At 37.1% G+C, this 27,808-nt stretch overlaps 1 protein-coding gene across 13 annotated transcripts in view; it reads left to right on the top strand.

Annotated features, from left to right (window-relative positions):
• The window catches only part of PEAK1 (pseudopodium enriched atypical kinase 1), a 311,689-nt gene that overhangs the window by 90,429 nt on the left and 193,452 nt on the right, over positions 1 to 27,808 (top strand). For 3 of the 13 annotated variants that reach the window (XM_061158938.1, XM_061158937.1, XM_061158934.1), the window contains one exon: positions 14,844 to 14,893. The exons of 9 other annotated variants lie outside the window; for them this stretch is intronic. The gene's annotated coding sequence lies outside the window, so the exon portion shown is untranslated. Of the gene's footprint in view, positions 1 to 14,843; positions 14,894 to 25,073; positions 25,121 to 27,808 lie in introns of those variants that run through there. One more of the 13 variants, XM_061158940.1, reaches the window with a different exon arrangement.

Below are 27,808 nucleotides of genomic sequence, written 5' to 3'. Positions count from 1 at the left end.
TCTTAAATGATAAATCAATAAAACTCTCATTATCTGGAAGCATAACTTGAGTTTTCTATTGCAGGAAAATAGTAACCCTTGCTTTGTTGCTTTTATATCCCTTGCTCTGATTGGCAATGTTTAGTCCTCTAACATTACCTGGAAAATGGAGATTTTGGCTTTTTGATCTGAAGAGCAAACACCTCTCCAGATGATGCAAGGAGCACCATGGCCTTGATAAAAGTTTGTTTTGTTTTGTATTTTGGTTTGAAATCACTAGTAATTGTAAATATGTAATGGCGCTTGTTTTAAAAATAGCAAAATTTCTTCATGGCCTTTTGGCTATACTTTAATAAACAACAAGTATGATTTTTTTTCTTCTTTATAGAAAAAGAAATATCTTACATTTTAGGTATGAAGAAATATGATCTATGAACCTCTGTTTTTGAGTCTGGAAAACTCTCTATACCTCCTGGATCTTTGTATACCTAGTAAGCAACTAGATGGTGAACATTTGCCATGTCTGGCTTTTTTTTTTTTGTCTAATGGGTATGTTGATTTTTTGGTTAAGGTTTCCAATGACCTAAAACTGGTATTCTTGTTGTCCCCTAAATGTTTAAGTGAGAATAATTCCTTTGCTTCAAAAACACCTATTTTGCCTAGTTTATGCTTTCTGAATTTCTTACTTTTCTATGAATTTTGTGTGATACTGTGGAAAGAAAATAGTCTGCCATCATTCAGACCCCCATGAATCCCAGGTCTGCCACTGAATAGCTCTCAGAGCCTTAGTTTCCTCATCAGTAAAACTATAATATAGATTTGTTGTCATATGTTGCTAGCTTTGTGCCTAGTGTGGCAATAGGTAGCCAGTAAAGATTATTTGTTTTGTTTTCTTATTTTATGTTTTTAATTTGGCTCCTGTATTGACTAAAACCTTTGGTGGTTTTGTTACAGTGTTAGAAAGTTTTTGTACAGAATACTGTACAAAAGAATGTCAGTTACTAAATTTGGTCTGCATGATGTTAGATCTTTAACCCAGGTGTTGCTTTTTTTATTCTTTTTAAAGATGTTTAATGTGCAGTTTTGTGGTATATTTAAAACATGTAATTGTGCCAGATACCCTGCAAGTTCTCTGTGCTAGAAACTTTTTAAACATTGTCTCTAATCCCCACAACTGTATAAGGTTTATACACTATTTTTTTCATTGAAGAGAAAGCTTAGGATCATACTTGGAAAGATTTTTAAAATGTGTTTGTAATAATGGGCCTATCATTATGGATTAAAATCCACATAGTTTATTGTAAACTGATCTTCTGTTATTGGAAAGTGAAACTTCCATTATTAAACTAGAGTCATTTCCACTGCACTGCAGGGTAGTGGTTGTCAAGAAGCTGTTAGTTGTGGTATTAAAATGTCCTTGAAGTCACTGTGAACTGTTGGAGGGCTCTCTCCTTTTCCCATAAAGAAAAGAAAAGAAAGAGAAGTCGCTCAGTTATGTCGAACTCTTTGCGACCCCATGGACTGTAGCCTACCAGGCTCCTCTGTCCATGGGATTTTCCAGGCCAGAGTACTGGAGTGGGTTGTCATTTCCTTCTTTTCCCATAACATGTTTATCAATTAACTCTTTTTTTTTTTAGGTTTTATTGAAATATAGTTGATTTACAAAGTTTAAATTTCTGCTCTATAATAGAGTAACTCAGTAATACATTTATACACACATATGTTCTTTTTTGTATTCTTTTCCATTATGACTTATTGTCAATACTGAATATATAGTAGGACTTTGTTGTTTATCCATCCTGTATGTAAATAGTTTGCATCTGCTAATCAGCCCCTAGTCCTTTCCTTCCCCACCTCTCTCCTCCTTGGCAGCCACAAGTCTGTCCTCTATATTTGAGAGTTTGTTTTTGTTGGTAGCTATGTGCATTTGTGTTATATTTTATATTCCACATGTAAATGATATTACATGGTATTTGTCTTTCTTTCTTTTTTTTACTTACTTTACTTAGTATGATAATCTCTAGTTGCATCTATGTTGCTGCAAATGGCATTATTTCATTACTTTTAATGGCTGAGTAATATTCCATTGTATATATGTACCACATCTTTATCCATTTATCTATCAGTGGACGTTTAGGTTTTTTCCATGTCTTGGCTATTGTAAATAGTGCTACTATGAAGATAGAGGTGCCTGTATCTTTCCAAATTAGAGTTTTCTCTGGATATATGTCCAGGAGTGGAATTGTTGGATCATATGGCAACTCTGCCACATGGTTTAGGTTTTTGCAGAATCTCTACATACTGGTTTCCAGAGTGGCAACACCAATTTACATTCCCACCAGCAGTGTTAGAGGGTTCCCTTTTCTTCATATCTTCGCTAGCATTTATTATTTGTAGACTTTTTTTTTTTTGTTAAAATGGAAAACATGCAGTTTTTCCTTATTCTTTAATCAATGCTCAATTGACTTGTACATTTGACAGATTAATTTCCCCTAAATATTTGGCATCACTTGTAAATCTGATTAATTCAGTTTCCTTAGACATTTTAGATTATGATTAGAAATTTTAACACATCCACATCCCTCAAGCATTTCAAACACCTAACAAGAAAGGTTTATGAATCTAATAAATAACAACCTCTTAAACGTTTAACCACTACTTATAAACATAAGAGGGCTTCCCAGGTGGCACTAGTGGTAAAGAACCCGCCTGCCATTGCGGGAGACAGAAGAGATGTGGGTTTGATTCCTGGGTTGGGTATTTGTAGACTTTTTAATGATGGCCATTCTGACTGGTGTGAGGTGGTTCCCCATTGTTGTTTTGATTTGCATTTCTCTAATAATTCAGTGACAGTGAGCATCTTTCCATGTGCCTATTGGCCATCTGTATGTCCTCTTTGGAGAAATGTTTACTTGGGACTTCTGCCTATTTTTCAACTGGGTTGGTTTTTTGTTTTGTTTTGTTTTGGAGGTGTTGTTATTGAATTATAGGAGCTGTTTGTATATTTTGGAAATTTAGCCCCTGTCTGCCACATCCTTTGCAGATATTTTCTCCTAGTCTGTAGGTTGTCTTTTCATTTTCTTTATGGTTTCCTTTGCTGTGCAAAAATTTCTAAGTTTGATTAGGTCCCATTTGTTTATTTTTGCTTTTATTCCTGTTGCCTTGGCAGATCTAAGAAAACACTGGTTTTACCTATGTTTTCACCTAGGAGTTACATATGGTCTTATATTTATGTCTTTAAGCATTTTGACTCTGTTTTTGTGTATGGTGTGAGAATGTGTCCTAGCTTCATTGGTTTACATGTGCCTGTTCAACTTTCCCAGTACCACTTGCTAAAGAGATTGTCTTTGTCTTTGCCCCACTATATATTCTTGCCTCTTTTGTTGATGGTTACTTGCTCATATGTGTGTCAATTAATTCTTAAATCTTCAGAGTATAAATATCTTCCTTAATTATAATCATTTTAACCTTTGACTTTTGTAGTAACATGTTTTTCCCACTTAAAACATATTCTTTTTAATGATTCTGATTATATCAAAAGGAATATCTAGTGTGTTTTATTAAAGTTGGTATAGTGGTTTAGTTTTTCAGGATTAACATAAAACAATTCAATCATAATTGAGATTTAATTTTTTCTTGTTAAATAGGAATATTTAATTATGGCCTTAGTGTATTTTGTAGTTATTGATGTAATGTTCCACATATGTTTAAAATTGGTCAGTTGTTAAACATATTTATATAAGTTTTAAAAGGGAACTTGTTTAATAATTATCTGCCTCTTATTTACAAAGACTCTAAGTGTAAAAGAAATACAGACATGTTTTGAGTACATTAGAGCCAAGGTTGAGTTTTTATCTTATTGGCATAAGAATTTATAATGATTCATTGGGTTATTTCTTTATTTAACTGACTGGTTTCAATTTAGGTGTACCCTTTTCCCAACATTGATTTACTTACTTTAGAATAGTAGTCTTATGAGTGCAGGGAATAGTTTAATTTAACATCCAAATATTTGATTTTATAGTTATTAAAAAATCATTAAGCTATTCACCCTTGTCTTGGTAATCATTTGGGAATACTTTTTAGTATAAAAATCTTTGGTTGCTTATTGATATCATTAATTTCTGTGGAAAACAGTGAGCCCTATCAGAAGTATTTGGATTTTTGTTGCATATTTTGAAAGTTTACTTTAAATGATAGTTGAATATCATTATTATTGTGAAAAACATTCTTGGATGTAGTTTGTTGTTAAATACGTTTACTTGAGGTAAATAATCGTAGCACCCATTGGGATTATTTTGCTTACTAAACAGTTCCTGAGAATTTTCAAAATATAGTGTACATGAAGTAGTTTTTCTTTCTACCTCTATCAAGAACTCATTTGTCACTGATAATTTTTTTTAATACATCCCAAATGACAAGCTGCTTCCTGAACAGAATAATATCAAGAATATAGACTGTGAATGAGATATCAGTTTCAGAACCATCTTACTGTCTTAGGGAGTTGTCTTTCTACCATTACTAGGCAATTGGATTGGGAGCCAAGAATGATTTTTTTCCTTCTAGAGTGCCACCAGGAAATTTCTATGATGAGAGAAATTCCCTGTATTTAGATAATGCTGTCATCAAATGGAAAGTACAAATTGAAATAAAGAGAGGAGTCTCAAAACAAAGCTTTCTAGCCCTGTGTTTCATTTATACCAGGAAGAAATGTAGATTAATTTTCCTTCTAATGAAGTGGATATAACTTTGTTTTGAAATGGTTCTGGCATTTATGTTTTTATTGGAAATACTTTGTGCCCTTCCTTTTATTTCTCTTAATTTAAAAGTTCTGTGTTTCAAATAATACATTAAAAAAATGTGGAAAAAATAAACATTTTTAATCTTATAGTATATAGTACCTTGAAAAGTACAGTAGTACTATTTATACCACCGCTGCTTTTACACTTGCTTCCAGACATCCCAGGCTTGAAATAAAGATACTGCACTATTGACCTCTATGTGGTGTGTTTGCCTGTGTGTGTGTCTTAATCGCTCAGTCATGTCTGACTCTTTGAGATCCCACGGACTGTAGCCAGCCAGGCTCCTCTGTCCATGGAACTCTCCAGGCAAGAATACTGGAGTGGTTTACCATTTCCTTCTCCAGGACTCTATACAGTACTTTACAGTACAGCATAACCACATGTAAAGAGATGCATACATTTGACAATGTACTCCAGACATATGGACGAACTTACATGATTAGACATGCGAACACAGTCATATCTTTGAAAGTTCACAACTTGAAGGTTCATATGTAGGGAACTTATTCTATTATATATGTCCCTTTTGCAATAGCAAGAAAAGACTATCATTTAAATTTCATTAAAATTGTGATTTTTTGGGGAAAAAAAAGTTCTGTGTTTACTCATCTGTTTGAAAGATTGTCAAGACCAAAAGCAAGACCCAGAGTATTGTAGTTTTTTATCACAATAGAATAGTTGAAAGTGTTTGTTATCAATATTTTAGAGTCCCTTTATCAAAGTTAATAGGCCCCTAATGATGAAGTTCATTATATCAGTCTCTAAAATCTAAAGATGAATCTGGGTGGGAGTAGGGCAGGGAAACAGGAGAAGAATGCTTGGATAGATGACTGAAATGGCTTAGCAAATGGGGAGATTTTCTCTCTTATAGTCTGTGGAGAATATTTTGAGATCATATTTCTCTTAAAATTTAGAACATTTAATAGACAAATTTCTAACTGTATAGTGTTAGATTTCTAAACTGTGAAAAGTTAGATGCAGTCTGTGGTTGTAGTTTATGGAAAAATTACAGTTATCTCCAGTTCTTTGTCCTATTTATACTATTATCTTCTATTTGTACTTATTTTTAAGTCTTAATCCATTCTTCATAATGACTTCAGATTCAAGTAACTTAACATTTATGTTGATTATACTCATATCAAAGAATCTTGGTCACTAAAAGGGAGAGAGATTTTTAAAAAAGCAGTGAGAAAAGATGCAGGTGGATTTCCAGATCCCAATTAGAAAAATCATCTTTAACTTATAAGCCAAGAAAATTTCATCTGTATATTGTTGAAGGAAAATAGATCGAAAGACCTCACGAACATCTTTTTAAAATCACTTCCAAAATAGAAAGGTGGGATTTCCACTTGAGAACTTTAATTAGCCCAGAGAATGTAGAGTTTACAAGGAGTTTAACTGCTTCTGGCTCTTCTGTGGCCCTGTCACTGCTCATTTATCATCTCAATAAAAAAACGCGTGGCAACTCAGCTCCACCTGTTTGCTGTGGTCTCACTAAGGCAAGGGTTTTCCGAATGCATTATAGCTGGGGTAGTTTTTCCTCTCTTTTTTTTCATGTTCAGATTTTACTCTACATAGAACTTAAGAACTGAATTCAATTTAATATATCACTGCTCTGCACCAAATTGCCTTGTAAACTCTAATGGGACAAATATTTTGAGATTCTTTTACATGGATTATGGGTACAATATTAGAAATTATTTTTAGCCAGTATGGAAAATACACTGTGGATCAGTTTGATAATGCCTTTACTCAGCAAACATTTATTGAGCTCATATTCCATAGCCAGGTACTAGGAGTATAGACATAAATAAGATGTGATTCCTGCCCTAGAGGAGGTCATTATCTGCCTCTGAAGTCTTAACTTTTGACACAAAGAAATAAGAGACTCAACTAGCTAGTCTCCTGGATGTGAAAAATAATGAACTGCTGAGGCAAAGCACAAGTTGTTGGATGTTGCTGTTCTCTTTTATTTAGTCTAGAAAAACCTGGAAAATAAAATTCTAGTAAACAGTGGAGGGTGTTGCCATGATTTTTAAACGTTTGGTAAACATTTCCCCAAGGCCTGCTATGTGGAAGAGAAGCATCATGCTCAACACTAGGAATAGAAAATGTATGAGATAAAGTGTTTTATTCTAAATGAGGACAATGGAAGAGAAAGTTACATATACAAATAATTACAAAATGGTAGGAGTAGATAGTTTATTACCAAATTTTTTATTTATTAAATAAAACTGATTTATTAAATCAGTTTATTACCAAATGATTTCTCTTGGTTGCGATGACAGTAGGGAATAAGGAGAGACTAAGATCAGGAAGTCAGAAGTCACTGCTGACTGAAGGAAGCAATCATTTTTACCTCGGAGAATCTTTCTAAAGCGTTTCTTGTTTTTATATCATGCGTCAGCAATCTCACTGACAATTAACAAGAGAAAAATCAAAATATATCATAAAACACAACAATATTTTTGTTACAAAGATACATTTTGGTTATCATAATAAAACCTCATATTTTGGTGTTGCTTTGTAGTTGACCCTTTAAAGATGCTTTCTATTAGGAGCAACTTCCTATTTTGCAAAAAAAAAAAAAAAAAGGAAGAAAGAAAGAATAAAGCACCATCCCTAATGATACTGCTAAAAATGGCAATCAGTTTGCTTGGCTCTAATTGGGTACATCTGTAAATTTGGTGTTAGCCGGCCCAGAATGTTAGGACAGATAGTCTCGTGGAGTAGAACAGCTATTTGAGACGATTTGATGATGGACCATATTAGAAAACAGATGTCTACAGGAGGTCTGATATTTTTATTTTCTTTCTCAGCTAGCTGAAATGTTTGGTTTTACCCTTTGTTATTCCTTAAAACATCTTAAGAAACAATGAAACTCTTCAAAGAACCTTTTATCTCTGTGCTTTAGGTCTGTTTATTAGCTGAAGTGTACTTTTCCTTTAGTATCATGAGCTGCTCCTAAATTCTAGGTATTCAACAAAGTTTTCCTATCTGTCAGTAACAGCCAGTTTTGATTCCCTTTGCTTTCTTCAATTTAGAATCTTTCAAAGTTAGTTATTAATATTAACTCTTCAATTGTCAGAGATAATAGTTTTAGTTACTAAGTATAAACTTAATTTTCCTATTTGAGATTTTCTTTTTTATACTCCTTTTGAAATTGAAGTGTTTTTAGAATGCTCAAAAGATTCAAAGTCTTGAGCTTTATACTCAAGTAGTACTTGAATATACTTTTTTGTTTGTTGTTAACTGTGTTTGGGACAAACTATTGCTCACTTTGCAGGTGCTCAGATTTCACTTGTTATAGGCCAAGAATAATTTCTCACCTTTTCCGTAAGAAGAGTTTGAAAGGTAAGACTAATTTATTTGCAACGATAAAGTACCATTACTATTAGGTTGTTAGATCAGAGTGGCTTTTAAATTTCGAAGCATTATCATAGTGATTGTGATTACTGTTGCGGCTGGAGACAGTCTCCTCTAGAACCTGTTAGGCTGTTAGTCTCCTAAGTTCTAGCACAAGGTCTGGCAAAGCTTTATTTTGAATTAAAATTTATAGTTTTGCCATTATTGAAGATTTTATAGAATATGGACTGCATTGTTAGGAGGTATCAGCTCTGACTAACTGGCAATGACCACCCAGAGTATTGGTTAACAATTAGGAGGCTTCCAGGGGACATTTGGCGGAGAAAGCAATGGCAACCCACTCCAGTACTCTTGCATGGAAAATCCCATGGACGGAGGAGCCTGGTAGGTTGCATTCCATGGGATTGCACAGAGTCGGACACGACTGAAGCGACTTAGCAACAGCAGCAGCAGGGGACATTTGGAAAAGAGTGACCAGTTTAGTTCCATCATTCAGTCGTGTCCAACTCTTTGTGACCCCATGGACTCCAGCATTCCAGGCTTCTCTGTCCATCACCAACTCCCATAGCTTACTCAAACTCATGTCCATTGAGTCGGTGATGCCATCCAATCGTCTCATCCTCTGCCATCCCCTTCTCCTGCCTTCAGTCTTTCCCAGCATCAAGGTCTTTTCCAGTGGGTCCATTCTTCATATCAGGTGGCCAAAGTATTGGAGCGTCAGCTTCAGCATCAGTCCTTCCAACGAATATTCAGGACTGATTTCCTTTAGGATTGACTGGTTTGATCTCCTTGCAGTCCAAGGGACCCTCAAGAGTCTTCTTCAACACCACAGTTCAAAAGCATCAGTTCTTCGGCACTCAGCTTTCTTTATGGACCAACTCTCACATCCATACATGACTACTGCGAAAACCATAGCTTTGATTAGATGGAGCTTTGTTGGCAAAGTAATGTCTCTGCTTTTTAATATGCTGTCTAGATTGGTCATAGCTTTTCTTCCAAGGAGCAAACATCTTTTAATTTCATGGTTGCAGTCACCATCTGCAGTGATTTTGGAACCCAAGGAAAAAAGTCTGTCACTGTTTCCATTGTTTCCCCATCTATTTGCCATGAAGTGATGGAACTGGATGCCATGATCTTAGTTTTTTGAATGTTGAGTTTTAAGCTTTTTCACTCTCCTCTTTCACTTTCATCAAAAGGCTTTTTAGTTCTTCTTCACTTTTTGCTATAAAGGTGGTATCATCTGCATATTTGAGGTTATTGATATTTCTCCCTGCAATCTTGATTCCACCTTGTGCTTCATCCAGCCCAGCATTTCACATGATGTACTCTGCATATAAGTTAAATAAGCAGGGTTAACAATTAGGAGGCTTCCAGGGGACATTTGGAAAGGAGTGGTACAATCTCATAATGACTGATATGATCACACGTTGGGAAAAGAGGGAGTGGGATTTGTGTTACCTATCCCATATGTTAGTCAAATCTATAAATGGTGGCTTAGAGTAGATATTTGTGTGTGTATTTGTCACTCAGTCATGTCCAACTATTTATGACCCCATGGACTATAACCCCCAGGCTTCTCTGTCTGTGGAATTCTCCAGGCGAGAATACTAGAGTGGGTTGCCATTCCCTTCTCCAGGGAATCTTCCCAACGCAGGACTCAAACCCTAGTCTTTTGCACTGTAGCAGATTCTTTACCATCTGAGCCACCAGGGAAACCCCACTTAAAAGCTAATATGAGTTATTCTTACCATATCCCTTACCATATCTTACCATATCCCATAGAAAATCATCCTCTTTGTTGAAATACCTCCAATGAGGAACTCCCTGCATGCTTGAGATCCCATTCTGTTGTTGCACAGCTCTGCAATGTTGTATTTCTTCCAATCCAGTTATTGCTCTGTGTATTGAATATTCCTAAAAACCTGATACAAAGGGTTTCTGGCAAGGGAAAAATATGATGGGTATTTTTTTTTTTTTTTTTTTTGGTTTCATTTATCAACCTTTTTTTTTGGCCCATTTAAAAAACTTTTCATTTCAAATTGGTAAGCATTCACATGTCAAAGTAGTACAGAGTTCTTGTATATTCTTCACCTAATTTTCCCCAGTGGTCAGTCAGTCAGTCAGTCAGTTCAGTCACTCAGTTGTGTCCAACTCTTTGCGACCCCATGAATCACAGCACGCCAGGCCTCCCTGTCCATCACCAACTCCCGGAGTTTACTCAAACTCATGTCCATCGAGTCGGTGATGCCATCCAGCCATCTCATCCTCTGTTGTCCCCTTCTCCTCCTGCCCCCAATCCCTCCCAGCATCAGGGTCTTTCCCAATGAGTCAGCTCTTCTCATGAAGTGGCCAAAGTATTGGAGGTTCAACTTCAGCATCAGCCCTTCCAGTGAACATCCAGGACTGATCTCCTTTAGGATGGACTGGTTGGATCTCCTTGCAGTCCAAGGGACTCTCAAGAGTCCTCCCCAACACCACAGTTCAAAAGCATCAATTCTTCTGCACTCAGCTTTCTTCACAGTCCAACTCTCATATCCATACATGACCACTGGAAAAACCATAGCCTTGACTAGATGGACCTTTGTTGGCAGAGTAATGTCTCTGCTTTTTAATATGCAATCTAGGTTGGTCATAACTTTCCTTCCAAGGAGTAAGTAAGTGTCTTTTAATTTCATGGCTGCAATCACCATCTGCAGTGATTTAACTTCCTACAAAACTATAGTACTATAGCAAAACCAGGAAATTGATATCCATACAATCCATAAACCTTATTCAGATTTCATCAATTTTACACGCATTTCTCTATGTGTGTATCCAGTTCTGTGCAGTTTTGTCTTGTGTAGCTTTGTCTAACTACCACTGTAGCCCCAATATAGAACTGTTCCATATACACAAAGAGCTCCCTCATACTACCACTTTATAGCCACACTCAGTCCTCTTCACCATCCCTAGTCCTGGGCCAATGCTAATCAGCTGTCCCCCTCTAAAATTTTGTCGTTTCAAGAATTTTATGTAAATGGCATATAGTATATAACCCTTGAGATGACTTTTTTCAACCAGCCTAATTCCCCTGAGGTTATATCCAAGTTGTCACATGCCTCACTAGTTAACCCAGTTTTTAAAATTACTATTGATGTCTTCTTAGGGCCAAAATAAATATATGTCTATATGTATGACTTTTGAAATATTATAAAGGTGATTAATTTAAACGTAGAGTTGTTAAGGCTTCCCAAGTGGTGCTAGTTGTAAAAAAACCCATCTGCTAATACAGGAGACATAAAATGATGTGGGTTCAATTCCTGGGATGGGAAGATCCCCTGGAGGAGGACATGGCAACCTACTCCAGTATTCTTGCCATGGAAATCTCATAAACAAAGGAGCCTAACGGGATACAGTCCATAGGGTTGCAAAGAGCCAACACAACAGAAGCAACTTAACACACACACACACACACACAAACACACATGTAGAGATAGCTGTTAAATTCAAATTCAGTTGTTGCACAGTTGTTGTTGTTCAGTTGCTAAGTCATGTCTGATTCTTTGTGACCCCATGGACTGCATTATGCCAGGCTCCCCTGTCCTGCACTATCTCCCAGAATTTACTCAAATTCATGTCCATTGAGTTGGTGATACTATCTAACTGTCTTGTCTTCTGCTGCCCCCTTCTCCTTTTGCCTTCAGTCTTTCCCAATATCAGGATCTTTTCCAGTGAGTTGGCTCTATGCTGCTGCTGCTGCTAAGTCACTTCAATCGTGTCTGACTCTGTGAGACCCCATAGACGGCAGCCCACCAGGCTCCCCCATCCCTGGGATTCTCCAGGCAAGAATACTGGAGTGGGTTGCCATTTCCTTCTCCAATGCATGAAAGTGAAAAGTGAAAGCGAAGTCGCTCAGTCGTGTCCGACTCTTAGCGACCCCATGGACTGCAGCCTACCAGGCTCCTCCGTCCATGGGATTTTCCAAACAAGAGCACTGGAGTGGGGTGCCATTGCCTTCTCCGGGCTCTATGCATAAGGTGCAAAATATTACAGCTTCAGCTTCAGCATTAGTCCTTCCAATGAATATTCAGGGTTGATTTCCTTTAAGATTGACTGGTTTGATCTTGAAGTCCAAGAGAGACTCAAGAATTTTTTCCAGCACCACCATTAGAAAGCATCAATTCTTTGGTGCTCAGTCTTGTTTATGGTCCAACTCTTACATGTATACATGACAACTGGAAAAACCATAGCTCTGACTTATCAGACCTTTGTTGGCAAAGTGATGTCTCTGCTTTTTAATAGGCCATCTAGGCTTGTCATAGCTTTCTTTCCAGGGAGCAAGAGGCTGTTAATTTCATGGCTGTAGTCACCATACACATGAAATCTCAGCTTTCACTATTTATTGTTAAACTGTTAGGGCTAGTAAGGAGTGCGCGACTGTCAGGAGACAGCATTCCTCTGACAGTGTTTAACCAGCCCTAGTACCACATGTTCATATTTAACCTTTTATGCCACTTCTTCTGTGGCTAGGGGCTCTCTACCTGAGTGGGTGAAATGAGACATAGAACTCAAAATATAAAATTGTCCATTCCATAGCAAACAAAAAGAAGTATGTAAGGTACAAATGTTAATGGTGGTTGTGTTTGGTATACAGAGATTGACAAGAGATATATGTTCTTAAAAAGGAACTTGTCTTTATTTTCCAACTTCTCCATAATGAATGCATTTTATCTTTGTTTATCTACTTACAAAAATATGCATACTTATTAAAAATTGAAACATGACAGTTATATACATTAGAAATTGAAAGTATGCTTAAATTTCTCACCCAAAGCTGTTTATTTTTTTATGTGCATCGAGTAAGCTTTAGTTATTACTATTAAAAATAAAAATTTCCTGTGCACATTGTTTTGCATCTTTCTTTTTTACTAAGGTATCTTGAGCATTTTTCTCTCTCTGTTCACATGATTTTAATAGTTACTTTGCTGTGTACATGTACTGTTCTTTCATTTATTTAGTCACTCTTCATTGAATGCCTGCTGTGCCCAAGGCACCATGCTGGGGAAATTGTGATGAATAATACATGAAACTTACATTTTAGAGGGAAGACAGACATTAATAATGATTAATTTCTCAATTGATTATTTTATGATGAATGTAATATGCACTAGGAAAAAGCAGTATAGAAATCCAAGTCCATGCCTGTCAGAAGGACTTAACCAGCTCTGGGAACCAAGGAGGATCTCCCAGATAATATAACTTTTGAGCTAAGATCTAAGGATCACTATGTATGATAAACACATGACTGATGAAGGAGTATGAGTAGACATTAGTGTATTTATCATTTAATTAAAATAAAAAGAAAAGCCATAAAACTATTGGATGTGTGAATACGCATGTTCCTAGAGGAAAACAAAACTGGTAAAATATATCTCAAAGTGTTAATACTGTGGTGGTATTATAGGTACCATTTTTTTTAACAGAAAATTTTTAAGAGAAGCATTAGCTTTACTGAAAAATTGAGAAAATCGCATAGAGTTCCCATGTACCCTACCCTCCACCACCAAAACACACACACACATGCACGTACTTTCTCCTATTAACATCTTACAATAGTATGGGACATTTGTTACAATTAATAAACCAGTATTGATACATTATTATTAGCTACCCAGTGCTTAGTCAGGTTTTCTTAATTTTTACCTAATATATTTTATCTGTTCCAGGAGCCCATCCAGGGTGCCACTTTATGTTTAGTTTTCACTTCACTTTAGATTGTCAGCTGCAGACAGTTTCTCAGACTTCATTTTCAATGTTCTTGACAGTTCTGAGATACACTGGTATTTTGTAGAATGTCCCTCAATTGGGATTTATCTGAGATTTTTCTCATGATCTTACTGCAGTATGGGTTTTTGGGAGGAGACCACAAAGATAAAGTGCCATTCTTGTCACATTGTATCAAAAGTACATACTATCAATGTGATTCATCACTGTTGATATTACCCTTGATCACCTGGCTGAAGTAGTGTTTGTCAGGTTTATCCACAGTAAAGTTATTTTGCCCCTCTCCTTTCCATATACTGCTTTTTTCAAGGAAGTCTCTGTGCACGGCCTACACTTAGAGTCAGAGTTATGCTTTACTTCCTTGAAGGAAGAGTATCTACATAAATTACTTGGAATTCTTCTGCACAGAAGATTTATCTTTTCTCCTCCGTTTGTTTATATATTCAATCATGAGTATGAACTCATGGAGATGTATTTTATGCTTTGGGTTTTAATCTAATACTACTTTATTTTATTGCCCAAATTGTTCAAGCTTTGAACCATTAAATTGGCTTTCAATTGTCTCTTGTGTGCCCCTTGGACATAGCCCCATTAACACAGTTTTGTTTGTTTTCTAAGCACTTCCTTATTTTATGTCACTGCAAGATGTTTCAGGCATTCTTGTATGCTTTCTATCACAGACTTAGAATCAGCCAATTTTTCCAAGGAGGCGTGCTTCCTTTTATTGGAGACTGGTGTTAGAAACCAGGTTTGGGGTGCTATCTTACTTTTCTCTTAATATTTTTTTTTCCCAACTTTGGTTTTCTCTTTATCTCTTTTTTTTGCCCTTAAAACCTTTGATAAAATAAGTATTAATTCTACCATGGCAAATTTAGATTGGCTCATTAAATATTTGTTTCCAACTACCTTCTCCCTCCCTTCTTTCTCCTTTAGACATCTTTCAGCCAAGGTTGGCCATGTGACACAGCGCTTGACAGGGAGATGTAAGTACAAACATCCTGGGAAGGACTTTCTTTGCAAAACTGAAGCTCAGAACCTGAAGGGAGATATCTCTGGGCCCTTCAGTCTTCTTCCTGTCAGGAAAATGGAACCGATACCTGGGTGTTGAGCATGAACATGAAAGCAAATGCTAGGAAATGCAATAGAAGGAGAAGGAACCTTGTTCTATGATGTCATGGCTGATTTAGGGTTGAATTGTCCCTGGTCTGCCCAGCTCCAGACTACTTGTTACCTGAAAGAAAATAAACTCCTATGTGTTTACCCTATCGTTATTTGTTTTGCCTGTAATTGCTAAAGCTAAGCACACAGTCTTAGCCGATTCACATATCAACTTGTTTGACAAAATTATTATTTATTCAAGGCATATTTGTTGAGGACCTACCACATGTAAGCCCCCATATATGGGGTGAAAAGAGAGGAGTTTTGTTGACATTATCCCTGTTCCACTGAACCCAAGTTTAATAATGGTATGTAGAATAGGATAATTATACCAGTAACTATGATGAAAGACAGAATATAATAATATTTGTTATTTACTTGGTCACAGTTACTCATTGTCACTTTATTTTTTTTTCCATTTATTTTTATTAGTTGGAGGCTAATTACTTTACATTATTGTAGTGGTTTTTGCCATACATTGACATGAATCAGCCATGGATTTACATGTGTTCCCCATCCCTTCCCCTCTCCCGCCTCCCTCTCCATCCCATCCCTCTGGGTCTTCCCAGTGCACCAGCCCTGAGCACTTGTCTCATGCATCCCACCTGGGCTGGTGATGTGTTTCACCCTTGATAGTATACTTGTTTTAATGCTGTTCTCTCTGAACATCCCACCCTTGCCTTCTCCCACAGAGTTCAAAAGTCTGTTCTGTACATCTGTGTCTCTTTTTCTGTTTTGCATATAGGGTTATCGTTACCATCTTTCTAAATTCCATATATATGCATTAGTATACTGTACTGGTCTTTATCTTTCTGGCTTACTTCACTCTGTATGATGGGCTCCAGTTTCATCCATCTCATTAGAACTGATTCAAATGAATTCTTCTTAATGGCTGAGTAATATTCCATAGTGTATATGTACCACAGTTTCTTTATCCATTCGTCTGCTGATGGGCATCTAGGTTGCTTCCATGTCCTGGCTATTATAAACAGTGCTGCGATGAACACTGGGGTACACGTGTCTCTTTCAGATCTGGTTTCCTTGGTGTGTATGCCCAGGAGTGGGATTGCTGGGTCATATGGCAGTTCTATTTCCAGTTTTTTAAGAAATCTCCACACTCTTCTCCATAGCGGCTGAACTAGTTTGCATTCCCACCAACAGTGTAAGAGGGTTCCCTTTTCTCCACACCCTCTCCAGCATTTATTGCTTGTAGACTTTTGGATAGCAGCCATCCTGACTGGTGTGTAATGGTACCTCATTGAGGTTTTGATTCGCATTTCTCTGATAATGAGTGATGCTGAGCGTCTTTTCATGTGTTTGTTAGCCATCTGTATGTCTTCTTTGGAGAAATGTCTGTTTAGATCTTTGGCCCATTTTTTGATTGGGTCATTTATTTTTCTGGAATTGAGCTTCAGGAGTTGCTTGTATATTTTTGAGATTAATCCTTTGTCTGTTTCTTCATTTGCTATTATTTTCTCCCAATCTGAGGGCTGTCTTTTCACCTTGCTTATAGTTTCCTTTGTTGTGCAAAAGCTTTTAAGTTTAATTAGGTCCCATTTGTTTATTTTTGCTTTTATTTCCAATATTCTGGGAGGTGAGTCAGAGGATCTTGCTGTGATTTATGTCGGAGAGTGTTTTGCCTATGTTCTCCTCTAGGAGTTTTACAGTTTCTGGTCTTGCATTTAGATCTTTAATCCATTTTGAGTTTATTTTTGTGTATGGTGTTAGAAAGTGTTCTAGTTTTATTCTTTTACAAGTGGTTGAGCAGTTTTCCCAGCACCACTTGTTAAAGAGGTTGTCTTTTTTCCATTGTATATTCTTGCCTCGTTTGTCGAAGATAAGGTGTCCGTAGGTACGTGGATTTATCTCTGGGCTTTCAGTTCTGTTCCATTGATCTATATTTCTGTCTTTGTGCCAGTACCATACTGTCTTGATGACTGTGGCTTTGTAGTAGAGTCTGAAGTCAGGCAGGTTGATTCCTCCAGTTCCATTCTTCTTTCTCAAGATTACTTTGGCTATTCGAGGTTTTTTGTATTTCCATACAAATTGTGAAATTATTTGTTCTAGTTCTGTGAAAAATACCATTGGTAGCTTGATAGGGATTGCATTGAATCTATAGATTGCTTTGGGTAGTATACTTATTTCACAATATCGATTCTTCCAATCCATGAACATGGTCTATTTCTCCATCTATTTGTGTCCTCTTTGATTTCTTTCATCAGTGTTTTATAGTTTTCCATGTATAGGTCTTTTGTTTCTTTAGATAGATATACTCCTAAGTATTTTATTCTTTTTGTTGCAATGGTGGGTGGTATTGTTTCCTTAATTTCTCTTTCTGTTTTCTCATTGTTAGTGTATAGGAATGGAAGGGATTTCTGTGTGTTAATTTTATATCCTGCAACTTTACTATATTCTTTGATTAGCTCTAGTAATTTTCTGGTAGAGTCTTTAGGGTTTTCTATGTAGTGGATCATGTCATCTGCAAACAGAGTTTCACTTCTTCTCATTGTCACTTTAATTTATCTTAATTCTGTTCCTTGTATCTGCAAATGGTATCACAGTTTACCTATTTCCAAGACAGAAAAAAGGATAGTCTCAGTCTCTTCCTTTTCTCTTAACTCTCCATACCCATTTGGTAACCACAGACTGTTTTCTTACCTTTTAAATATTTTTTGTCCCATTTTTAAAATGCATTTGCTCCTCTACTAGTTCTGAACCTCATAAATTTCTGTCACACAGGTCATTATGACCCGTCATACCTAGTTGCCTGTCCCCAGTTCACTTTGCAGTAGGGGTGGATGTGGCCCAGCGGGTGAGCTTTGTCCAGTTATAGGCGGGAAAGCTGCTATGGGGGTACCACTGAGAGGGAGAGGGAGGCCAAGAAGCATCAGCATTTGTCTTCCTGAGGTCAGAGAGTAGAGGAAATGGCCCTGTAGGTGGTAATGAAGCTCCCTGCACTTCTGGCTTGCCAATTCCTACCAAGCCATCCCCAAGGGTTGCTGCATGCCCATTTGAACAGGTGGCCAGCAGGGCTGCCCCACTAGAATCCAGGATTTCACACACACTCACACACACACACACACACACACACACACACACACACACACACACATGGCCGCTTCACCCTAGTACAGGGAACATTCAGTGCCCCATTCTGGGACCAGAGATGCTGGCCTCCGTCCACCCACACGCCAGACATATGCTAGTGGACAGTGCAAACCTCAGCTTGGCTGCAGTCCAGGTCCCTGCAGTGCCCTCCAGGTCCCTGCAGTGCCCTCCCAGGTTGTAACAGGGGCGGGGCAGGCTGCATCCCTTTGTGTGTGACCATTAGCGTGAGACCCTTAGTGGGCTGGCTAGAGGTGCTGCTCTAACAGCCAGGATCCGGGTGATCCTCCCAGTGGAGTCTGGTGAGAGCCCGATCTCGGCCTTCTCCTCAGGGCTGGCGAGTGAATCAGGGGTCCAGGACAGGCTGAGGGCTCTGTGGGCACCAAGGCTGCCCACTGACTGGGCCCAGGCCTTGGAGCATCAGCAAACCTCTCCCCTACCCCCACCTGTGTGACTTAATGGCAGTAGCAATCTCCATGGGTCACAGGCAGTTCCATGGAGGCCTCAGCAACTGCCATATGGACACTGCCATTGAGGTAACAGCTTCAACCAGCTTCACACTTTCCATTCACGTTTCAAAAATTGGTATAGTTTAGATCAGTTATCTACACTTCCCTGGTGGCTCAGAGGTTAAAGCGTCTGTCTACCTGCAATGCGGGAGACCCAGGTTCAATCCCTGGGTCAGGAAGATCCCCTGGAGATGGAAATGGCAACCCACTCCAGTATTCTTGCCTGGAGAATCCCATGGATGGAGGAGCCTGGTGGGCTACAGTCCATGGGGTCGCAAAGAGTCGGACACGACTGAGCGACTTCACTTTAAGAGGTGGCTAGAAGTCAGATGTAAGTTGCAAGGACATTGCATGTCATTACTTCAGGTCCACCTCTGTGGTTGGGGGTATTCACAAAGAAGGGTAATTGTTGTAAGTTGAGAATTAACCTGATTGGTGTTTGCTACCTTGCCTTTTCTTGTCAGAACAGAAAACAACATTTGTTTGGGTGGAGCTTAACAGGAACATTATGACCTGACCTCAAGAACAAAGGCTCTGACACCAAGAAGTTTGCAACAACTAACCACACCCCTCCCTCACCTTGCCTATAAAAGGGCTTTGTGGAACACTTTCAGGAAGTTCCAGAATTTTTTAAGGCAAGAGCCACCCATCTCCTTGTGTGGCTCTGCAGTAAACTCTTCTCTGCTCCAAACTCTGATGTTTTGGTATTGTTTGGCTTCACTGTGCATTGGACACATGGACTTGCGTTCAGTAACAATTTCTCCCCATACCACCAGCAAAGGAGTCTTTCCAAAAGGCATATAAAATCTTGTTTCTGTCTTCAGTAAAATCATTTGTACAGTCTCTAGGGTAAATTTCAAATTTTTTTTTCCCCTTGAAAGCCCTTTGGCATCTGACTTTGCCTGGATGTCCATTTTCATCTTATGGCAGTGACCCAAATACAACCCACCCCAAAGGACACACCACTCACTGACTTCGTCGTACACGTGTGACTAGTTCTGTCTTTAGTTTTCTTTGTCTTTATCTCAGAACATTTGTTCAAGTGGGAATTCTCATTATCTTTAATGCCTTTAGTTCTTTAAGACTCAGAGCTGCTGTTTTAGAAGACCTTCTCTAATTCTCTCCCATCCCTCTCAAAAATCCCTGTACTCAATCAACCTCTGTTATCACATTACTGGCTGTTATACTTGAAATACCTCTTGAATTCATCTACTTTCCATCACCATTACCACCACTTTGTTTGTTCTAGACTACCATCATCATAATCTATTTCAGTGTTCTCCCAGATCAACTTTGGTAATTTGTAAAATAACATTCTTTGTCCAGTGTCCAGTGATTTTTTCAGACTCCGTATCTGATCATTATGGCCATGTGCTTAAAACTCCTTCCCTGATTTCCTAATGATCTAGGCTATGAAGTAAATCCTAATGTCTCCTGTAATGTACTGTATAGACTGGTTCCTGCAAACCTACTTCTCTAGCCTCACTTGTTTTCATTCTTTAAATATACTTTGCTCCCTTTCATCTTAGAGTCACAAATGTCATTCTCTTATCTGAAACATTTGTCACTTAGATCTCAGCCTTCCAATCTCAATACTTTCTCAGGATATCTCCACCCAGCTCTATGTCAGATTCCTTTGTTATGCGTTTCACTTACTTTGCCTTTTGCACAAACTTGTAGAATTGAGCAAGGTGGAGAGCATATAGTTGCATTTAATTTTCAACAATGGTTATAGTTCCTTTCTTTATTCTGCATCCACCCTTCTGGAAACCTTCATTCCTTCTGTACAAACTGCTCATTTCACTTGTGTTGTGTCTGGACTTCATGATCAATTCCTTAAATATAGCTCTTGTCAGAACTTGAGGTTCTTTCACAGCTCTTTTACAGCCTGACCCATTTTTCTCTCCAGTTTTTTACTTTTGATTTATTCTGTTTTTCATGTTTTGGTAAGAAACTAATAAAGACAGCAGTTGTTTGCTTGGTTCAGAGTAATATAAGCTCTACTTAAATGGGTCCTGTGAACAAGCTAGAGACATTATAAGGAATGACTCAGCCTGCATTCTGTTTCTCACTGCCGTGACCCCCAGGCCCAGTCCTTACAGTTAGAACTTTGTGTGATTTTGTGAACTGCTGTCAGACATTCAGATTTGATCATGATTTAAACATATATTGCAAAATCATGGACTCAAGAATTGAAAGAGGCTTTAGGGGTCATTTAGTTTTAGACCAACCACCTGTCTATTCAATGTCATTCGATTTCTGAGTGTTCTTTCCTACCCATATACAAGAGATTGTCTTTATACAGTGAACGGAAACCTGCCTCAGTTACCATCCACCAGCTTTACTTCTTAGCAGTGTTTGTGGTGTGACAACTCATGCATCTGAAGACAGCCATCATGTCCTCTGTAAGTAGTTTTTCTCCAGGAAGAATAGCCCCAGTTCCTCTTGTATCTTGGCTTTAAAATTCTTTTATCATCTTATTTGAATTTATAAAATTTTTATTTTTGAGTGTTTTAGATTATTTACTACTCTATCCACTTCCCATTTGGAGAAGAAACTGGCTACCCACTCCATTATTCTTGCCTGGAGACTCCCATGGACAGAGGAGCCTAGCGGGCTACAGTCCACAGGGTTGCAAAGAATCAAACACAGCTGAGTGACTAACTTTCCACTTCCCATTAGTGTAAATAATAAAGACGATTGCAAATAAAACACGTTCATAGGTATTTATGGCAAATGCAAAATATACAAATGCAAATGAGTTGAGAGAACCTACGAAATACAGTTTGGTATTCAGCTTACAGATCAGAAAAAACTCTTTATCTAAACTTCTTTTGGTGGATTAAATGGGGAGTGGAGACAGAGAACATTTGAGTGATAGAAACTAGTATAGGTGATGATTTATCTGATGTATGATCACTTCTTTAGCTATATTATACCATTACATTTGCATATCATCATCATTTTCAATCTGTGATCAGTTGCTCAGTTTCGTAAATACAGTGTATCCAACATTTTGCCATACCAGGCATGTAGACTGTTGTTCTTCTAGAACTGAAAAGGTGTGTGTAGGAGGGAGTTGTTTGTTTATTTGTTTCCCTTGCTGAAAAACTCCCTTTCTATCATGAATTGTAACTTGTGGCAGCATTAACATGTCATTCCTCCTGTCTGTGCAGAGATACGGATTTACCAACTGCTGCCTGAATTAGACGCGTCAAAAGTATGGTGGCAGCTGAACTTCCTGTGAACTGTACAGCCCCGAGGATAATTTGTCAGGGATTTCTCTTTAACTTTTCCTTTATCTTACTCTAGGATAAAACCCCCCACAGATGAGATGAGAGAATATACATTCACCTTGGTAATGACACAAACTCGCACCTTTCTGGTTTTTTGCCACTCAAGTGCTAAAATATTAATATCCAATGAAAATTATAAAATGATTTTATAGCTAATTATTTTATTTCTAGCAAAAATTGGGAAAGAAACATTCTCCTCCTCTTACAAGATGTTTGTGTTTTTACTTGTACGCCTAATCTCAGACATTTCAAACAGAATTGATATCTTTCTAAAGTATAGGTTTTTTTTGGATGAATTTTTGGTTTTTATTTTTAAACAGTAAAACTTTTATATGATATCATCTCATTGACTGGACTTTGAGCAGAAGTTTCAGTGTTAATAGCATCTCCTCCAATCATTCAGCTTTTTTTTTTTTCTTCTCTCTCATTCTAATATTTGTTGAGTTGTATATGATCAGAAAAGGTCCTTGTGTAACATAAACAGGCATTTAATTAATGGGTAATATCTATGGTACCAGGATATGTGAAGTGAAACAGAGATGCTTAATCAGCCACAAAAGCTATTTACTGCTTCGTAAACCTCAGTGTCATAAATATTATTACTGTTTTAGGACCTCAGAAAAGCAGTGAAATATCAAAACTGATTTTCTTCTCTATTATTAAAGTAGTAAAGGTATTCCTCTTAATAGAACTTTGTAATGAAGCTAATATTTGATAAAAGCAGACATACTTGAAATTTTTAAGAAGGGATTTAAATACAAATGAGGGGTATGTTGAAAATGAAGCAGGAAGAAAAGGGTTTTACCTCCAAAGCCTGAAATTATGTTGAGGAATAAGTCACATAATATTGCCATGTATCTGTTGAACACCTACTGTGGGCTTGGGCTAATGGATAGTTTGTATATGTTATCTTTAATCTTTATAGCAATCTTGTAAACTAGGTTGGTTACAGTTTTAGAATGAGAACATGGAAGTGCAAAGACATTGTCACACAGGTGTGTCTGATTATACCTGTACTCTCCATTACTTCAAACTGTTTTTTAGATGAAAGCTTATATTAAAATAGTTACTTTTTAACTTTAATTCTGCTAAATACCCGATAGTATACCCAAGAAGTTAAAAGCTGTGCAGTGTTAATTCTTAAACTTTTAACTTTTTATTGTTTCATATTCAACATTTATTAAGCAGCTACTATTTTCCTAACACTTCCTAAGTATTATGAGAGCTGTAACCAAGTAAGAAGATTCAGTCTTCCCCCCTTGGAGTTTAGAAATGGATAAATAGCTCACCCTTATATACACAAAATTTCAAAGTGGAATCAAAGAGAGCAAGGTTCTTTTCTTCAGTGTTTTGTGACTGTTTGCTAGACCCCTCCAAATTATCCATCTTGAGGAAGGAGCTCCTAGTTTTGTTAAAATGCCTTGATAGACGGGAATTGTGTGCAGTGAGAACCTGGAGAGGGAATTAGTGTAAAACCTCCTCAAGCAGCAAAGTTTTATTTGTTTGTTTGTTTTTTATCTACTTATACTCCCACCAGCAGAGTAGGAGTAAATTTATTTCCCCACATGGGTTACAATGAACTTTTTTTTTGCTTTTGCTTTTTAAAACTTTATTTCAACATAACTATACTTACAGAAATATACTCATGGGTTAATAGAATGCAGTTTGACTTAACCAACACACTTGGGATCCAAAACCTGGTACATGGTTTGCTTCAAAGAAAAAAAGGACTTAGTGGTAATTCACATTTAACAAATTATCTGATTCTTGGTTTGAGTCGATTTGGAATCTACACATAATATTAACTAGATCAGATAGCTTTTATATTTTCACATGTATTCAGCAGACTTTTGAGCTACAGACTGTGGATCCTGTATGAGCCCTGACCATGTTAAGAACAGGGCAAATCCTGACACTATGTACAAAGTTCTGCCTCCCACGCTCCCTTCCCCCAGCTCCTGCTCTGTGGCGATAAATTGTTTTTTAAACTGGAAGATAATTGCTTTCCAGTGTTATGTTAAGTTTCTGCTGTGCAACAGTATCAGTCAGCTATAAGTATACATATATCCCCTCTCTCTTAAGTCTCCCTCCCACCCTTCCATCCCACTCCTCTAGATTGTCACAGAGCACTGCGCTAAGCTCCCTATGTGATACAGCAGCTTTCCACTAGCTGGCCTCCCTGGTAGCTCAGCTGGTAAAGAATCACCTGCAATGCAGGAGATCCCGGTTCTTTTCCTGGGTCGGGAAGATCCTATGGAGATGGGATGGGCTAGGCTCCCCACTTAAATATACTTGGGCTTCCCTGATGGCTCATATGGTAAAGAATCCAGACCTGGGTTTGGTCCCTGGGTTGGGAAGGTCCCTTGGAGAAACGTATTCTTGCCTGGAGAATTCCATCGATGGCAGGCCATGGGGTTGGAAAGAGTCTAACTTTCACTTTCCCACTAGCTATCTGTTTTACACATGGTAGTGTATATATGTCAGTTGCTACTCTCTCAGTTCATTCCACCTTCTCTTTCCCCCACTGTGTCTACAAGTCCATTTCTGTGTCTGCATCTCTATTCCAAGCAAGAGAGGTTTTACAGAAAGATTGTTGTTTTTGAGCCAAGACAAAGGAAACCTGGTTAGTACCGAATCTAAAGGAAAGTTTTTGTTAAGATTCTCACATTTTGTTAATCCAAATATTTATATCTATCAACTGCTTATACTACTCTTACTTTGTGATTTAGTGTGATTCTGTAGGTCATTTATTCCAGTAATGATTTCAAAAGGACCCCTCATTCTTTGTAAAAATATCAACAATAGAACTTAAAAAGTTTAGATTATTGATGTTTAAGAAAATTTACAAGTCATTGTGTCCAGGCCCCTCATACTGCACACAAGCCAAGCCCCAAATAAGCTGTGATGTGCTTCATGTCAGGTACTGTAAGCATCAGACCTGGGACTTGGCTTGGCTTACAGTTGTGGTTTCCATCCTTAAGGTCTTGTTGAAAAATGCATGAAGGTTAGTAGTGGTTTAATACTTTAAAATAGTTTGTATTTTTTTTATTGTTTTTCTTCATTGGCTTAGGGAGAGAAGTAATTGAAGAAACATGAAGTAATGGAACTATTCATGATGGAGTATGGACAATAATTTATTTAGGTAAAGCATGTGGAACCTTTACTTCAGAATGTTCATCTTTCTAAAGTGGTGTCATTTAATTTCTGAAGATGGTTATGTACATGCCATCCTTATAGTATATAATATAGTGTGACAGTGGTGAATTGACTAAAAAGCCTTATTGTGCGAGGTAATAGTGGCAATAGAACTTGTAAACTCAGATTTATTCACACATTCTTCCTTTAACTGGCCTTTTAACTGAAGTGAAATTGATGGGAAAAGCATGAAGTTATAGAGTTTGGAAATGGGTTGCTTTTGGTTGACTGTGATTATCATAATGTATTTCACCCTTGAAACTGAGCCTTGGATGACAGAGGAAGTCAGCTAAGACATAAGAAAATGCCAGAGAGACAAAATAACCTTCAGCTAGTCTATAAAAAAGAGTGATTAAGCAGTTCAAAATGTAAATGCCAAATTCTATCACACAGCCATTTCCTGAGATTTTAAATGATCATAACTGTTCTTTTTCTGAATCTGGGTGCACTTCAGTTCTGAATGGCATAAGAAAGTATTTGGGGTCTACTGTCAGCTTTCTTATAGTTGCCTTACCCAGGAGATAGAATGTTCAGATAGAGCCAACTAATTTCTGAAAAACAATGCAAATGATGTAAGAGCAAAAGGATAAAAGATGTCCTCAGAATTTCCATAGTTAAATCTAAGGGAGGATTTAGACTTCTGAAGTATTTAAGAGGTCTTATTGATGCCATCACTTTAAACTCTGCCTGAGTAAGTTATTCCTTCTTTGCTTTTCTTAAAAATACTCCAAAGCAGTTCAGGACCAGAAAGAGAAAATGACTGAGCAACAATGCACATGTTAACTGCAGTTACAATTAGAGCAAATCTGATGGTGTCTTATGTTTTACTCATCTATTATACTGGTGTATATATGTTTGCTGGTGAGAATAACCTACAGTGTATATAAAAATTTCTAAGTCCCTTTCATGTTCTGAAGTTCTTACAAAGAACCTCATCTGTTACACAGTTCTGAGTCCTTCCATTTTTCATTTTGTACTGCCCTATCAGTCATATTAATTTCTAGAAAACCCTACATTATCAATTTCTTTATCTTTTAGTGGCCCCTCACATATATGTAATTGGTACAAATCTGGTTCTAACCACCTTTCCTACCCTCTTTACAAATCTTCCCCTCCAGCCAGTCATGTTTATTTAACATCCTTCAGTTCTGCTATGTGCACTCTAAATAGTTTCATCCCCCAAATGAAATTTTGTAAAGTGATTTAATTTCTCTGGAGTTTAGTATCTTCATGCTTATGAAAAGAATGACAGACTTAATGAACTTATACTTGTTTAATGATTTCTAGTTTGCATACAGTTTTTCCATATATTGTAATTTCTTCTTTACAGTAACCCTTTAGATTAATGAGCACAGGGATTATACACATGTGCAAACAAGAAACCCACAGGCCCAAGTATATTAAGTGGTTTATATGACCTTCTCAACTTTTTAGTCTCAGAAAATACCATTTATAACAGACTCCCCTGAAATGAGATACTCATATGTAATTAAGAAAACACAAACAGAAAACTATACACCATTGATTTTTTTAAAAAAGCAAGTTGAAGAAGATCTAAATAAATGGAGAAATATTCTGTGTTCATGGATCGGAAGGTTCAATATTGTTAAATGACAGATTTTTTTACAGTTGATCTATAAATATGTGACCCCAATCAAAACCCTACCAAGCTATCTTGTAGATATCAACATACTAATTCTAAAGTTTTAATGGAAAACAAAAGACCTAGTATAGCCAACACAGAACTGAAAATGAACAAAGTTGGAGTACTCACACTATCTGATTTCAGGACTTAATGTAAGGCTACAGTAATCAAGACAATGGTATGGGCAAAAGAGTAGACATATAGAATAATAAAACAGAAAGGAAATTAAAAATAAATCCACACAAGGATAGTCAACTGATTTTTGCCATGAAAGTAAAGACAATTCAGTGGAGAAAGGATAGTCTTGTCAATAAATGGTGCTGGAACAATTGGATATCCATATGAAAAAGAAGTGAATTCAGACACAGGCCTTAGAATTCACACAGTAATTAACTCAGAATGGATCATAGACCTAAATGTAAACTGAAAAACTATAACAGTTATTAAAGAAAATATACGAGAAAATCTGTATGACCTTGGGTTTGGTAGTGTGTTTTAAAACACATTAGTAATACAATTCATGCAAGAAAAAAAGTAGATAAGGGGTATATTTAAAATAGAAAACTGTTCAATGAAAGACATGAATGAAGAGAATGAAGAGATAAGCCAGTGATGGGGAGAAAATATTTGCAAAACACATCCAATAAAGAATTTGTATCCAAAATATATAAAGAAGTCTTAAAACTCAACAGTAATAAAATAATGAACTTTGTTTAAAAATTAGCAAACATTTTGAAGAGATACTTCATCAAAGAAGATATACAGGTGGCAAATAATCATATAATAAGATGTCCCACATCATGTCATTAGGGACCTGCAAGTTGGAACAATACTGAGATTTCATTTTATATCATATCATATCATTACATATTATTACATTACATATCTGTTAGAATGGCTAAAATCCAAAACACTGGCAAAACCAGATTATGGCAAGGATGTGGAGCGTTAAGAACTTAATTCATTGCTAGTGGGAATGCAAAATGATAC

Source organism: Dama dama, chromosome 13, assembly GCF_033118175.1.
Source record: "Dama dama isolate Ldn47 chromosome 13, ASM3311817v1, whole genome shotgun sequence".
NCBI classification, from domain to species: domain Eukaryota; kingdom Metazoa; phylum Chordata; class Mammalia; order Artiodactyla; family Cervidae; genus Dama; species Dama dama.
This window is presented reverse-complemented; position numbering and strand designations above follow the sequence as displayed.